This window comes from Ranitomeya variabilis, chromosome 4 (genome assembly GCF_051348905.1).
Source record: "Ranitomeya variabilis isolate aRanVar5 chromosome 4, aRanVar5.hap1, whole genome shotgun sequence".
NCBI lineage: Eukaryota > Metazoa > Chordata > Amphibia > Anura > Dendrobatidae > Ranitomeya > Ranitomeya variabilis.
The window spans coordinates 702,207,596-702,220,920 of NC_135235.1; the positions used below are offsets into that span (position 1 = coordinate 702,207,596).

General features: G+C 45.6%; 1 protein-coding gene across 1 annotated transcript in view; it reads left to right on the forward strand.

The window, feature by feature from the left end:
* Window positions 1-13,325, forward strand: part of LOC143766434 (uncharacterized) — a 353,435-nt gene that overhangs the window by 223,940 nt on the left and 116,170 nt on the right. The gene's annotated exons all lie outside the window — the stretch shown is intronic.

The following is a 13,325-nucleotide window of genomic DNA, read 5'->3' on the forward strand; positions in this document are numbered from 1 at the left end:
TGTTCTATTGGATTCATGCCCGAAGATTGGACTGGCCACTCCGTGATCTCAATTTTGTTGGACTGGAACCAAGATTCTGCTTGTTTACTGGTTTGTTTTAATATATGCAAACTGGTCCATGATCCCTGGAATGTGGTAAATGGGTCCGGCACCATAGTAAGAGAAACATGTTGTGAGATAGCGCTTACCGCATGTGTTGGGGGACACTCGCTTGGCCATGACATTCAGGCACACGGGCTCGGTTTTTCACACAAAGCAGTCTATTTGGTTTATTAAAGACTCATAAACCATATCATCAACAGTTCATTACACACTCTGTCAGGACATCACATTAAGTTTCACGTCATTAAGTCTGCGGCAACTAAACACGCTGGTCCTCTTCTGACCAGTTGCCGTGGGTTACCACACAGTTCATGGAACATCATAAGCACCAACAGTCTATTGAGATACCTTACTGGAGCCTCTGCTCCATCTGCTGACTCCTTGTCAGTCCACTCTCCTGGGTAAACTGCCTTATGGGGATCACTAACTTGCCTGGCAGGCACACATCAGTCAGTCCAGACCCACCGAAGGACGGTAGCTTCCCCACGCAGGACAGAAGCCGTCACAGACCGTACAGGACCACGGTCTCTCCAGGTGCTTCCAGGAAGTCTCCACTCTCAGGAGCTTCCAACACAGACCGTCCAGGTCCACAGTCACTCTGTGCTCTTCAGGGATCCAGTCCTACTCCCAGCACCTTCCAACACAAAAAGGCCTTCCACAATGCACAATTCGGGACGTTCGTCCCCACCTGGGACCTTCCAACACACAGGTGTGTGGCCTGTCCAGGTGCTATTCAGAACGTTCGTCCAACACCCCAGACCACCAGGTCCAAAGCCCCACCATGTGCTATTCAGGGAGATAGCACTCCCAACACACTCTTTCAGGACCTTTAGCACAGACCATTCAGATCCATACTCAGAGACCATGTAACCCACACCCTGGTCACATTAATAATAATAATAATAATAATCTTTATTTTTATATAGCACTAACATATTCCGCAGCGCTTTACAGCTTGCACACATTATCATCACTGCCCCCGATGGGGCTCACAATCTAAATTTCCTATCAGTATGTCTTTGGAATGTGGGAGGAAGCCGGAGGACCCGGAGGAAACCCACACAAACACGGGGAGAACATATAAAGTCCTTGCAGATGTTGTCCAAGGTGGGATAAGAACCCAGGACTCCAGCGCTGCAAGGCTGCAGTGCTATCCACTGAGCCACCGTGCTGCCCCACATTATATACTTGTAACCACTCCCATAGATGGGTGGTGGTGTGTGTGTGTGGCTAGTTCGACCCACCCAGCTCTCAGAACTAGCCCTGCCAGCCTCCCTTCACAATTATACAAACAACACAATTACTTGTGGGACTACAGATCCCAGAACATCCTTACTTCAGGCTGACAGTGCAGCGTATCTTCCTCTGCGACACACATACCGGCCATTCACAATAATGCCGGACTTTGACTCATCGCCACAGCTAAGCCTGCGATTGCCATGCATTCCTATGGCTGCAATATGCCTCCATGCGTATTCTGGGAAGGCCATGCAGCGCCCCCTACCTGTAACAGGGGTCACTGCATCAAAATGTTCATACCACCATGCTTCACTGTCTTCAGAGTTTACTGTAACTGAATGCAGAGTTTGGGTTTGTCTGACAAACTGTCTGCAGCCCCTTGGACCCAAAATTAACAATTTTACTTTCATCAGTCCACAAAATGTTTCTCCATTTCTCTTTAGGCCAGTTGATGTGTTCTTTGGCAAATTGTATCCGCTTTGTTACGTGTTTTTGCAGGGACTTCTTGCTAAGAGATTAGCGTCACACAGGTGTCTTCTAGCTGTCACAGTCCTCACAGCTAACTTGAGACCGTCTTTGATCATTGGCTAAGCCTTTGCCATTCTGGCTATTCTTCCATCCATTCTAATGGTAGTCTTTCACTTTCTTCCACGTCTTTCTAGTTTGGCTTTCCATTTTAAAGCATTGGATATCATTTTAGCTGAGCAGCAGATCATTGTCTGCACTTCTTTATAAGTTTTACCCTCTCCAATTAACTTTTTAGTCAAAGTACTCTATTCTTCTGAATACATGTCTCAAAGGACCCATATTTGTCAGGTTTTCAAGGAGAAATGCATGTACAACATGTCCTGGCCTCGCCCTTAGATAAGGGCCACCTGATTCACATGTTTCCTCATGGAATGATTGACCTCACTCATTGAACTCCACACTGATATTATTGTGAACACACCGCCTTTGAATTAGTTATTCTAATAAAACGACTCAAAAACCTGCAGATTATGAATGCGGCGTCTGGTAGTTTTCTTAGTATCTACTGCACCAATTGGTAAATTGTTTGACACGTGGTAATATAATTTGCACCAAAAACAGTGATTAACCCCTTTGAGACGAAGCCTGTTTTCACCTTAATGACCAGGCCAATTTTTACAATTCTGACCACTGTCACTTTATGAGGTGAGAGCTCTGGAACGCTGCAACAGATCCTGGTGATTCTGAGAATGTTTTCTCATGACATATTGTACTTTATGATAGTGGTAAAATTTATTCAATATGACTTATTTGTGAAAAAATTGACATTTTGGAAAAATTATGAAAATTTTTCAATTTTCAAACTTTTAATTTTTATGCCCTTAACCCCTTAAGCCCCGAGGGTGGTTTGCACGTTAATGACCGGGCCAATTTTTACAATTCTGACCACTGTCCTTTTATGTGGTTACAACTCTGGAACGCTTCAACGGATCTTGGCGATTCTGACATTGTTTTCTCGTGAGATATTGTACTTCATGTTAGTGGTAAAATGTATTCGATATAACTTGTGTTTATTTGTGAAAAAAACGGAAATTTGGCAAAAATTTTGAAAATGTCACAATTTTCCAAATTTGAATTTTTATGCCCTAAAATCACAGAGATACGTCACGCAAAATACTTAATAAGTAACATTTCCCACATGTCTACTTTACATCAGCACAATTTTGGAACCAAAATTTTTTTTTGTTAGGGAGTTATAAGGGTTAAAAATTGACCAGCAATTTCTCATTTTTACAACACCATTTTCTCATCTCATTTGAAGTCATTTTGAGGGGTCTATATGATAGAAAATACCCAAGTGTGACACCATTCTAAAAACTGCACCCCTCAAGGTGCCCAAAACCACATTCAAGAAGTTTATTAACCCTTCAGGTGTTTCACAGGAATTTTTGGAATGTTTAAATAAAAATGAACATTTAACTTTTTTTTCACACAAAATTTACTTCAGCTCCAATTTGTTTTATTTTACCAAGGGTAACAGGAGAAAATGGACCCCAAAAGATGTTGTACAATTTGTCCTGAGTACGCCGATACCCCATATGTGGGGGTAAACCACTTTTTGGGCGCATAGCAGAGCTCGGAAGGGAAGGAGCGCCATTTGACTTTTCAATGCAAAATTGACTGGAATTGAGATGGGACGCCATGTTGCGTTTGGAGAGCCCCCTAATGTGCCTAAACATTGAAACCCCCCACAAGTGACACCATTTTGGAAAGTAGACCCCTTAAGGAACTTATCTAGATGTGTGGTGAGCACTTTGACCCAACAAGTGCTTCATAGAAGTTTATAATGCAGAGCCATAAAAATAAAAAATCATATTTTTTCACAAAAATGATCTTTTTGCCCCCAATTTTTTATTTTCCCAAGGGTAAGAGAAGAAATTAGACCCCAAAAGTTGTTGTGCAATTTGTCCTGAGTACAACGATACCCCATATGTGGGGGTAAACCACTGTTTGGGCGCATAGCAGAGCTCGGAAGGGAAGGAGCACCATTTGACTTTTCAATGCAAAATTGACTGGAACTGAGATGGGACACCATGTCGCGTTTGGAGAGCCCCTGATGTGCCTAAACATTAAAACCCCCCACAAGTGACACCATTTTGGAAAGTAGACCTCCTAAGGAACTTATCTTGATGTGTTGTGAGAGCTTTGAACCCCCAAGTGTTTCACTACAGTTTATAACGCAGAGCTGTGAAAATAAAAATTCTTTTTTTTTTCAGAAAAATGATATTTTAGCCCCCAGTTTTGTATTTTCACAAGGGTAACAGGATAAATTGGACCCCAAAAGTTGTTGTCCAATTTGTCCTGAGTACGCTGATACCCCATATTTGGGGGGGAACCACTGTTTGGGCACATGGCAGAGCTCGGAAGGGAAGGAGCGACCATTTGGAATGCAGACTTAGATGGATTGGTCTGCAGGCGTCATGTTGCATTTGCAGAGCCCCTGATGTACCCAAACAGTATAAACCCCCCATAAGTGACCCCATATTGGAAACTAGACCTCCCAAGGAACTTATCTAGATGTGTTGTGAGAACTTTGAACCCCCAAGTGTTTCACTACAGTTTAGAACGCAGTGCCGTGAAAATAAAAAATCCTTTTTTTCCCACAAAAATGATTTTTAGCCCCCCAAATTTTTATTTTCACAGAGATAACAAAAGAACTTGGACCCCAAACGTTGTTGCCCAATTTGTCTCGAGTACGCTGATGCCCCATATGTTGGGGTAAACCCCTGTTTGGGCGCACGGGAGAGCTCGGAAGGGAAGGAGCACTGTTTTACTTTTTCAACGCAGAATTGTCTGGAATTGAGATCGGACGCTGTTATGATCCTAGTGGCTGAGGATCACAAAACGGACTAGCTAAGTTTATGAACATAGACACGAGCTCTAGGGAGGTGGTAACTGGACTGACCGCAAACCTGATCCTAACCAACACACTAAAGGTAGCCGGTGAACGTGCCTAAAATCCTGGACGTCTCGACGCAGCCTGAGAAACTATCTACTCCTGGAAGGAAAGTAAGACCTCACTTGCCTCAAGAGAAATCACCCCAAAGATATAGGAAGCCCCCAACAAATAACGGTGAGGTAAGGGGAAAACACAAACGTAGAAATGAAAACAGATTCAGCAAATGAGGCCCGCTAATACTAGATAGCAGAAGACAGATAGGGAACTGTGCGGTCAGTAAAAAACCCTATGCAAAATATCCACGCTGAGAATACAAGAACCCCCACACCAGCTAACGGTGTGAGGGGAGAAACTCAGCCCCCTAGAGCTACCAGCAAGCAAGGAAATCACATATTAGCAAGCTGGACAAGAAACAAAAATAAACCAAGAAACATACGACCACTGATGGTCAAAAAATGAACCAAGCAAAACTTAGCTTCTCTTGAAGAGACTGATAACGAAGGACTGCAGGAGAGCTCCAAAATAGCACTGAAGACATTGACAGCAGGCAACAACTGAGAGTCCAGGTGAACTAAATAGGAAACCAGCTAACAGATAACGAGACAGCTGATCAGCCTCAGACCTGCAGAATGACACAAAGAACCACCAGAGGGAGCCCAAAGACAGCACTCACACAGTACCAGTTGTGACCACAAGAAGGAGCCCAAAAACAGAGTTCACAACAGTACCCCCCCCCTTGAGGAGGGGTCACCGAACCCTCATCAAAACCCCCAGGGCGATCAGGATGAGCCACATGGAAGGCATGAACCAAATCGGCCGCATGAACATCAGAGGCGACAACCCAGGAATTATCCTCCTGACCATAGCCCTTCCACTTAACCAAATACTGAAGCCTCCGTCTAGAAATACGAGAATCCAAGATCTTCTCCACCACGTACTCCAATTCGCCCTCAACCAGCACCGGAGCAGGGGGTTCAACAGAAGGAACCACAGGCACCACATACCTCCGCAACAAAGACCTATGGAACACGTTATGAATGGCAAACGACGCTGGGAGGTCCAAACGAAATGACACCGGGTTAAGGATTTCCAAAATCTTATAAGGACCGATGAAGCGAGGCTTGAATTTAGGAGAGGAAACCTTCATAGGAACATACCGAGAAGACAGCCATACCAAATCCCCAACAAGAAGTCGGGGACCCACACCGCGACGGCGGTTGGCAAAGCGCTGAGCCTTCTCCTGTGACAACTTCAAATTGTCCACCACATGGTTCCAAATCTGTTGCAACCTATCCACCACAGAATCCACCCCAGGACAGTCAGAAGGCTCAACCTGACCCGAGGAAAAACGAGGATGAAAACCAGAATTGCAGAAAAAAGGCGAAACCAAAGTAGCAGAACTAGCACGATTATTAAGGGCAAACTCGGCCAACGGCAAAAAAGTCACCCAATCATCCTGATCAGCAGAAACAAAACATCTTAAATAAGTTTCCAAGGTCTGATTAGTTCGCTCGGTTTGGCCATTCGTCTGAGGATGGAAGGCCGACGAAAAAAGACAAATCAATGCCCATCTTAGCACAAAAGATCCGCCAAAATCTGGACACAAACTGGGATCCTCTGTCAGACACAATATTTTCAGGAATGCCGTGCAAGCGAACCACATTCTGAAAAAATAGAAGAACCAAATCGGAGGAGGAAGGCAACTTAGGCAAGGGCACCAAATGGACCATTTTGGAAAAACGATCACACACCACCCAGATGACAGACATTCTCTGAGAGACTGGAAGATCCGAAATAAAATCCATGGAAATGTGCGTCCAAGGACTCTTCGGGACAGGCAAAGGCAAAAGCAAACCGCTGGCACGAGAACAGCAAGGCTTAGCCCGAGCACAAATCCCACAGGACTGCACAAAGGAACGCACATCCCGCGACAAGGAAGGCCACCAGAAGGACCTAGCCACCAAATCTCTGGTACCAAAAATCCCAGGATGGCCTGCCAACACCGAAGAATGAACCTCGGAAATAACTCTGCTGGTCCATCTATCTGGGACAAACATTCTCTTTGGTGGGCAACGGTCAGGTCTATCCACCTGAAATTTCTGCAGCACTCGTCGCAAATCTGGGGAAATGGCAGACAAAATCACTCCCTCTCTGAGGATACCAGCCGGCTCTGAAACTCCCGGAGAGTCAGGCACAAAACTCCTAGAAAGAGCATCAGCCTTCATGTTCTTCGAACCAGGCAGGTACGAGACCACGAAATCGAAACGGGAGAAAAACAACGACCAACGAGCCTGTCTAGGATTCAGCCGCTTGGCAGACTCGAGATAAATCAGATTTTTGTGATCAGTTAAGACCACTACACGATGCTTAGCTCCCTCGAGCCAATGTCGCCACTCCTCAAATGCCCACTTCATAGCCAACAACTCCCGATTACCAACATCATAATTCCGCTCGGCAGGCGAAAACTTTCTTGAAAAGAAAGCACAAGGCTTCATCACAGAGCAATCAGAGCTTCTCTGCGACAAAACAGCCCCTGCTCCAATCTCAGAAGCATCAACCTCGACCTGAAAAGGAAGAGAGACATCAGGCTGACACAAAACTGGAGCCGAAGAAAACCGGCGCTTCAGCTCCCGAAAGGCTTCCACGGCCGCAGGAGACCAATTAGTCACATCAGAACCCTTCTTGGTCAAATCCGTCAAGGGTTTAACCACGCCAGAAAAATTAGCAATGAAGTGACGGTAAAAATTAGCAAAACCCAAGAACTTCTGAAGACTCTTAACAGATGTAGGCCGAGTGTCATGTTCTCAATGGCAAGAGAACATAGCATCAGCATATATAGGAACTAGCTCTTGGAAGATGGGAACTGAGCTGACCATGAACTAAACCTAACGCACAACTAGCAGTGGCCGGGTAGCATGCCTACGTTGATTCTAGATGCCCAGCACCAGCCGGAGGACTAAATAATGCTAGCAGAGGAAAATATTAGTCCTAGCTCACCTCTAGAGAAATACCCCGAAAGGAGACAGAGGCCCCCCACATGTATTGGCGGTGAATTAAGATGAAATAACAAACGTAGTATGAAAATAGGTTTAGCAAATTTGAGGTCCACTTACTACATAGCAGAAGACAGAAAGGACACTTTCATGGTCAGCTGAAAACCCTATCAAAACACCATCCAGAAATTACTTTAAAACTCTGGCATTAACTCATAACACCAGAGTGGCAATTCCTGTTCACAAGAGCTTTCCAGACACAGTAACGAAACTACAGCTGTGAACTGGAACAAAAATGCAAAAACAAACATGGACAAGAGTCCAACTTATCTAGTAGTTGTCTAGGAGCAGGAACAAGCACAGAGAGGCTTCTGATAACATTGTTGACCGGCAAGCAACTAACAGAGCAGCAAGGTTATATAGCGACTCCCACATCTTGATGGGAACAGGTGAACAGAGAAGAAGAAAACACCAGTTCAATTCCACCAGTAGCCACCGGGGGAGCCCAGAATCCAAATTCACAACAGTACCCCCCCCTCAAGGAGGGGGCACCGAACCCTCACCAGAACCACCAGGGCGATCAGGATGGGCCCTATGAAAGGCACGAACCAGATCAGAGGCATGAACATCAGATGCATTCACCCAAGAATTATCCTCCTGGCCGTATCCCTTCCACTTGACCAGATACTGGAGTCTCCGTCTGGAAACACGAGAGTCTAAGATTTTCTCCACAACGTACTCCAACTCACCCTCAACCAACACCGGAGCAGGAGGCTCAACGGAAGGCACAACCGGTACCTCATACCTGCGCAATAATGACCGATGAAAAACGTTATGAATAGAAAAGGATGCAGGGAGGTCCAAACGGAAGGAAACAGGGTTAAGAATCTCCAATATCTTATACGGGCCGATGAACCGAGGCTTAAACTTAGGAGAAGAGACCCTCATAGGGACAAAACGAGAAGACAACCACACCAAATCCCCAACACAAAGCCGAGGACCAACACGACGGTGGCGGTTGGCAAAAAGCTGAGTCTTCTCCTGGGACAACCTCAAATTGTCCACCACCTGCCCCCAGATCTGATGCAATCTCTCCACCACAGCATCCACTCCAGGACAATCCGAAGATTCCACCTGACCAGAGGAAAATCGAGGATGAAACCCCGAATTACAGAAAAACGGGGACACCAAAGTGGCAGAGCTGGCCCGATTATTGAGAGCGAACTCTGCCAATGGCAAAAAAGCAACCCAATCATCCTGGTCAGCAGACACAAAACACCTCAGATATGTCTCCAGGGTCTGATTAGTCCGCTCGGTCTGGCCATTCGTCTGAGGATGGAAAGCGGACGAAAAAGATAAATCTATGCCCATCCTAGCACAGAATGCCCGCCAAAATCTAGACACGAATTGGGTCCCTCTGTCAGAAATGATATTCTCAGGAATACCATGCAAACGAACAACATTTTGAAAAAACAGAGGAACCAACTCGGAAGAAGAAGGCAACTTGGGCAGAGGAACCAAATGGACCATCTTAGAGAAACGGTCACACACCACCCAGATGACAGACATCTTCTGAGAAACAGGCAGATCTGAAATAAAATCCATCGAGATGTGCGTCCAAGGCCTCTTAGGAATAGGCAAGGGCAACAATAATCCACTAGCCCGAGAGCAACAAGGCTTGGCCCGAGCACAAACGTCACAAGACTGCACAAAGCCTCGCACATCTCGTGACAGGGAAGGCCACCAGAAGGACCTTGCCACCAAATCCCTGGTACCAAAAATGCCAGGATGACCTGCCAACGCAGAAGAATGAACCTCAGAGATGACTCTACTGGTCCAATCATCAGGAACAAACAGTTTATCAGGTGGGCAACGATCCGGTCTATCCGCCTGAAACTCCTGCAAGGCCCGCCGCAGGTCTGGAGAAACGGCTGACAATACCACTCCATCCTTAAGGATACCTGTGGGCTCAGAGTTACCAGGCGAGTCAGGCTCAAAACTCCTAGAAAGGGCATCCGCCTTAACATTCTTAGAACCCGGTAGGTATGACACCACAAAATTAAACCGAGAGAAAAATAATGACCAGCGCGCCTGTCTAGGATTCAGGCGCCTGGCGGTCTCAAGATAAATCAAGTTTTTGTGGTCAGTCAATACCACCACCTGATGTCTGGCCCCCTCAAGCCAATGGCGCCACTCCTCAAAAGCCCACTTCATGGCCAAAAGCTCCCGATTCCCAACATCATAATTCCGCTCAGCGGGCGAAAATTTACGGGAAAAGAAGGCACAAGGCCTCATCACGGAGCAGTCAGAACTTTTCTGCGACAACACTGCCCCAGCTCCGATCTCAGAAGCGTCGACCTCAACCTGAAAAGGTAGAGCAACATCAGGCTGACGCAACACAGGGGCAGAGGAAAAACGGCGCTTAAGCTCCCGAAAGGCCTCCACAGCGTCAGGGGACCAATCAGCAACATCAGCACCCTTCTTAGTCAAATCGGTCAATGGCTTAGCAATATCCGAAAAACCAGCAATAAATCGACGATAAAAGTTAGCAAAGCCCAAAAATTTCTGAAGACTCTTAAGAGAAGAGGGCTGCGTCCAATCACAAATAGCTTGAACCTTGACAGGATCCATTTCAATGGAAGAGGGAGAAAAAATATATCCCAAAAAGGAAATCCTCTGTACTCCAAAAACACACTTAGAACCCTTCACACACAAAGAATTAGACCGCAAAACCTGGAAAACCCTCCTGACTTGCTGGACATGAGAGTCCCAGTCATCCGAAAAAATCAGAATATCATCCAGATACACAATCATAAATTTATCCAAATAATCGCGAAAAATATCATGCATAAAGGACTGGAAAACTGACGGAGCATTTGAAAGACCAAAAGGCATCACTAAATACTCAAAGTGGCCCTCGGGCGTATTAAATGCGGTTTTCCACTCATCCCCCTGCCTGATTCGCACCAAATTATACGCCCCACGAAGGTCAATCTTAGAGAACCACTTGGCCCCCTTTATGCGAGCAAACAAATCAGTCAGCAACGGCAATGGGTATTGATATTTTACAGTGATTTTATTCAAAAGCCGATAATCGATACATGGTCTCAAAGAGCCGTCTTTTTTTGACACAAAGAAAAAACCGGCTCCTAAGGGAGATGACGATGGACGAATATGTCCCTTTTCCAAGGACTCCTTTATATATTCTCGCATAGCAGCATGTTCAGGCACAGACAGATTAAATAAACGACCCTTTGGGTATTTACTACCCGGGATTAAATCTATGGCACAATCGCACTCTCGGTGCGGAGGTAATGAACCAAGCTTGGATTCTTCAAAGACGTCACGATAGTCAGACAGGAACTCAGGAATTTCAGAGGGAATAGATGATGAAATGGAAACCACAGGTACATCCCCATGAGCCCCCTTACATCCCCAGCTCAACACAGACATAGCTCTCCAGTCGAGGACTGGGTTGTGAGATTGCAGCCAAGGCAATCCTAGCACCAAATCATCATGTAGATTATACAGCACCAGAAAGCGAATAATCTCCTGGTGATCCGGATTAATACGCATAGTTACTTGTGTCCAGTATTGTGGTTTATTATTAGCCAATGGGGTGGAGTCAATCCCCTTCAGAGGAATAAGAGTCTCCAAAGGCTCTAAATCATACCCACAGCGCTTGGCAAAGGACCAATCCATAAGACTCAAAGCGGCGCCAGAGTCGACATAGGCGTCCGTGGTAATAGATGACAAAGAGCAAATCAGGGTCACAGATAGAATAAACTTAGACGGTAAGGTGCAAATGGAAACAGATTTATCAAGCTTTTTAGTGCGCTTAGAGCATGCTGATATAACATGAGTAGAATCACCACAATAGAAACACAACCCATTTTTCCGTCTAAAATTCTGCCGCTCGCTTCGGGACAGAATTCTATCACACTGCATACTCTCTGGCGACTTCTCAGTGGACACCGCCAGATGGTGCACTGGTTTGCGCTCCCGCAAACGCCTATCGATCTGAATAGCCATTGTCATGGACTCATTCAGACCCGCAGGCACAGGGAACCCCACCATAACATCCTTAATGGCATCAGAGAGACCCTCTCTGAAAGTCGCCGCCAGGGCGCACTCATTCCACTGAGTAAGCACAGACCATTTACGGAATCTTTGACAGTAAATTTCCGCTTCATCTTGCCCCTGAGATAGGGACATCAAAGTTTTTTCTGCCTGAAGCTCCAAATGAGGTTCGTCATAAAGCAACCCCAAGGCCAGAAAAAACGCATCCACATTGAGCAACGCAGGATCCCCTGGTGTCAATGAAAAAGCCCAGTCTTGAGGGTCGCCCCGGAGCAAGGAAATCACAATCCTGACCTGCTGTGCAGGGTCTCCGGCAGAGCGAAATTTCAGGGACAAAAATAATTTGCAATTATTTCGAAAATTCTGAAACCCAGATCTATTCCCCGAGAAAAATTCCGGCAAAGGAATTCTCGGCTCAGATATAGGTGCATGACAAACAAAGTCTTGCAAATTTTGTACCTTCGTGGCGAGATTATTCAAACCTGCAGTTACACTCTGAAGATCCATTACAAACAGGTGGACACAGAGCCATTCAAAGATTAGAAGGAGAAAAAAAAAAAAAAATTCTCAGCAGACTTCTTATTTCTCTCCTTTCTCAGCCAAGGATTTTAACCCTTTAGTGGGCCGGTCAAACTGTCATGTTCTCAATGGCAAGAGAACATAGCATCAGCATATATAGGAACTAGCTCTTGGAAGATGGGAACTGAGCTGACCATGAACTAAACCTAACGCACAACTAGCAGTGGCCGGGTAGCATGCCTACGTTGATTCTAGATGCCCAGCACCAGCCGGAGGACTAAATAATGCTAGCAGAGGAAAATATTAGTCCTAGCTCACCTCTAGAGAAATACCCCGAAAGGAGACAGAGGCCCCCCACATGTATTGGCGGTGAATTAAGATGAAATAACAAACGTAGTATGAAAATAGGTTTAGCAAATTTGAGGTCCACTTACTACATAGCAGAAGACAGAAAGGACACTTTCATGGTCAGCTGAAAACCCTATCAAAACACCATCCAGAAATTACTTTAAAACTCTGGCATTAACTCATAACACCAGAGTGGCAATTCCTGTTCACAAGAGCTTTCCAGACACAGTAACGAAACTACAGCTGTGAACTGGAACAAAAATGCAAAAACAAACATGGACAAGAGTCCAACTTATCTAGTAGTTGTCTAGGAGCAGGAACAAGCACAGAGAGGCTTCTGATAACATTGTTGACCGGCAAGCAACTAACAGAGCAGCAAGGTTATATAGCGACTCCCACATCTTGATGGGAACAGGTGAACAGAGAAGAAGAAAACACCAGTTCAATTCCACCAGTAGCCACCGGGGGAGCCCAGAATCCAAATTCACAACAGCCGAGTCCAGTCATGAATAGCCTGGACCTTGACTGGGTCCATCTCAATAGTAGAAGGAGAAAAAATAAAACCCAAAAAGGAAACCTTCTGTACTCCGAAGAGACATTTTGAGCCCTTCACAAAT